This window comes from Sapajus apella, unplaced genomic scaffold, assembly GCF_009761245.1.
Source record: "Sapajus apella isolate SASKATOON/1434 unplaced genomic scaffold, GSC_monkey_1.0 scaffold2, whole genome shotgun sequence".
Lineage (NCBI taxonomy): Eukaryota > Metazoa > Chordata > Mammalia > Primates > Cebidae > Sapajus > Sapajus apella.
This window is the reverse complement of record NW_022436942.1, coordinates 79,321,129-79,324,832: the sequence shown is the minus strand read 5'-3', so window position 1 is coordinate 79,324,832 and position 3,704 is coordinate 79,321,129. Positions and strand designations below refer to the sequence as shown.

General features: G+C 50.2%; 1 pseudogene across 1 annotated transcript; it reads left to right on the top strand.

The window, feature by feature from the left end:
* The first annotated feature begins 839 nt into the window (after positions 1 to 839).
* Positions 840 to 2,566, top strand: LOC116557191 (annotated as a pseudogene). Its single transcript, XR_004271406.1, has one exon. The product of XR_004271406.1 is annotated as an ATP-dependent RNA helicase DDX19A pseudogene (transcript).
* Positions 2,567 to 3,704: the final 1,138 nt, after the last annotated feature.

Sequence of the window (3,704 nt, the reverse complement as noted above, 5' to 3'; positions counted from 1 at the left end):
GAATGTGGTTATTAGAAGCAATTCAGGATTAAACAGACTTCTCTTTGAGAAACTGATGCAAGGCTCTAAAATGGGGGCCAGACGGAAGAAAAAGTGGCAGGCTTACTGGGGAGGTGGGAAGCACTCAGATCCCAGTCCCCTGTGTGGCTTGAGACCTCAGAGGCTGTTGACCAGGTGCCCTGCTGCCCCAGGGCTCCCTTCTGATTGATCTGAAGGCTGCTGATTCTTCCAACAGTATCCCTTAACACCCAGCAGGATGCACAGTTGAAATTCAGGAAAAAGGTTTGAGATGGGACTCTTGTTTAGGATGTCTTTTGGTTCTCAAGAATCTTCCACAGGAGAAACCAAACATAGTGGCATGCACTGTAATCCCAGCTATTCAGGAGGCTGAATGAAGCGGAGGATCCTTTGAGCCTGGGAGTTTGACTCCAGCCTGGACAACATACTGAGATGCCCCTCCATCTCTAATAAAAATTTTGAAAAATAAAAAAATAAGCATCTTCCACAGCAGAAATTCTTTCTTTAATTTTTTTGAGACAGAGTCTCACTCTGACACCCAGGCTGGTGTGCTATAGTGCAATCTCGGCTCACCGCGACCTCTGCCTCCCTGGTTTAAGCAATTCTCCTGCCTCAGCCTCCCAAGCAGCTTGGATTATAGGCATCCACCACCACACTTGGCTAATTCTTTTGTATTTTTAGTGGAGATGGGGTTTCACCATGTTGGCCAGGCTGGTCTTGAACTCCTGACCTCAGGTGATCCGCCCACCTTGACTTCCCAAAATGCTCAGATTACAGACATGACCACTGCATCTAGCCCCACAGCAAAGATTCTTAATAGCCACGTGCCAGCCCTGCGCAGAGCTCGGACAGGCCTGGGAGAGATGTGGGAGCCCCCAAGAAGGACAGCACCCCTGCTTGGGAAAGATTCCCATGTCCAGGGTCTGGTGGGGACAGGGCCCCTAGTTGGGTGGCCTTCCCCAAGCCCCTGAGAATCGGGGTGTGAGTAGGAGTGGATTCAGATTGGAGCTGCAATAAATCGATATCACAGCCCCCCCCCAAAAAAAAAGGCGTTGGGATGTGGTGCGGCTCATATTTTCACAAGTGGGTCTCCCTTGTCCGGGACTATGGCCACCGACTCGTGGGCCCTGGCGGTGGATGAACAGGAAGCGGCTATAAAGTCGATGACAAATTTGCAGATCAAGGACGAGAAAGTCAAAGCAGACACCGATGGTATTATCAAAACCAGTACCACTGACGAGAAAACAGATGAAGGGAGAAAGAGAACAGCGCTGCCCAGTCCTTACTCAAAAAGCTGATCAGAAGCAACCTTGTGGATAACACAAACCACGTGGAAGTCCCGCAGCAGGATCCAAGCTGCCCCCCGTACTCGGTGAAGTCTTTTGAAGAACTTCGGCTGAAACCACAGCTTCTCCGGGGAGTCCATGCTATGGGCTCCCACTGACCATCCAAGATACAAGAGAACGCGTTACCCATGATGCTTGCTGAACCCCCACAGAACCTGATTGCCCAGTCTCAGTCTGGCACTGGTAAAACAGCTGCCTTTCTCCTGGCCGTGCTCAGCTGAGTGGACCCAGCAGACAGATACCCCGGTGTCTGTACCTCTCCCCAGCATATGAGCTGGTGCTTCAAACAGGAAAAGCGATTGAGAAGAGGGGCACATTTTACCCATCTGCCAAAGAACTGAAGCTTGCCTGTGCTGTTCGAGGCAATAAATTGGAAAGAGTCCAGAAGACCAGTGAGCAGATTGTCATTGGCACCCCTGGGACTGTGCTGGACTGGTGCTCCAAGCTCAAGTTCATTGATCCCAAGAAAATCAAGGTGTTTGTTCTGGATGAGGCTGACGTCATGATAGCCACTCAGGGCCACCGGGATCAGAGCATCCGCATCCAGAGGATGCTGCCCAGGAACTGCCAGATGCTGCTTTTCTCCGCCACCTTTGAAGACTGTGTGGGAATTTGCCCAGAAAGTGGTCCCAGGCCCAAACGTTATCAAACTGAAGCGCGAAGAAGAGACCCTGGACACCAATAAGCGGTACTACGTCCTGTGCAGCAGCAGAGATGAGAAGTTCCAGGCCCTGCGTAACCTCTACACACCATTGCTCAAGCCATGATCTTCTGCCAGACTGGCAAAACCGCTAGCTGGCTGGCAGCAGAGCTCTCAAAAGAAGGCCACCAGGTGGCTCTGCTGAGTGGGGAGATGATGGTGGAGCAGAGGGCTGCGGTGACTGAGCACTTCCGAGAGGGCAAAGAGAGGGTTCTGGTGACCACCAACGTGTGCACCTGTGGGATCAATGTTGAACAAGTGTCTTTCGTCATCAACTTTGATCTTCCCGTGGACAAGACAGGAACCCTGACAACGAGACCTACCTGCACTGGATCGGATGCACAGGCCGCTTTGGCAGGAGGGGACTGGCAGTGAACATGGTGAACACCAAGCACAGCATGAACGTTCTGAATGGAATCCAGGGGCATTTTCATAAGAAGATGGAAAGATTGGACACAGATGATTTGGACGAGATTGAGAAAATAGCCAACTGAGAAGCTCCACCAGCCACTGGTGCCAATGACATCACCCCCAGGACAACAGCACAAGGAGAGAGAAACTGCCTACCTCACTTCAAATTATGTTTGGACTTGACAAAAATGTGTGCAAATGATGGGGGCAACAGAAGGAAAATTTTGCATTTTGGAAAAAGAAATTTTCAGGAAGCCCCTGGAATTGCATGCAGAATATAAGCATAAACATGTTTTCTAGAGAAAGGGCCCCTTGCATTCATCATCTCCTCTGGCGTGCACAAGACTCCAAAATGTTAAGAAACTCTGGGGTAAATGAAGAAGCACGCACCTCAGGAAAGAGGTCCCACACCTCCATGCACAGAATGTCTGCAATGCGGAACCAGAGAGGACCTTTGGGATGGTCCACTGTGGTTGAGCCACTATACTCAAAGGTGGGGACCCTTGATAGAAGCCTCGATGGGACAAGCAGAAGGGTACAGGAAGTGCTTATGCCTCCCAGGAAACATGGTGTCATTCATTCATTAACTGAGGCCCCACTGTGTGCCAACATTCACTGAGGCCCCACTGTGTGCCAAGCTCTGTGCTAGACCCTGGGACCACCAGCATCTCACCCTGAAGATTCCCAGTAGAGACGACACATAACAAGCTGCCCATAGAATGGGGCTGCCTTATTCATTTCTGTATTCTCCAAGCCTTGCTTGGACAATGTTGTGGGTAAGCCTCTGGCATTTAGAATCAGGGATCCTGGGTTTGAATCAGCTTGTCTGTCTGGCCTCCCTAATCTAAAAAAAAAGAAAAAATAGAAGAATCACAGCTTGTCTACTTCTTTGCTGTGTGACTCTGGGCAGGTCACATCATCTTTCTGAGACTCAATTACCTCATAATGTAATATGGTGTGAACTTACATCACAGAGTCTGATGAGGATTATGGGAACTAAGCTGTGAAAAGAGGCTGGGTGCAGAGGCTCATGCCTCTAATCCCAGCACTTCGGGAGGTCAAGGCAGGTGGATCTCTGGAGCCCAGGAGTTTGAGACCAGTCTGGGCAGCATAGCAAAACCCCATCTCTACAAAAAAAATACAGAAATTAGCCTGGTGTGGTGGTGCATACTTGTAGTCTCAGCTACTCAGGAAGCTGAGGTGGGAGAATCACTTGAGCCTGGGAGGTG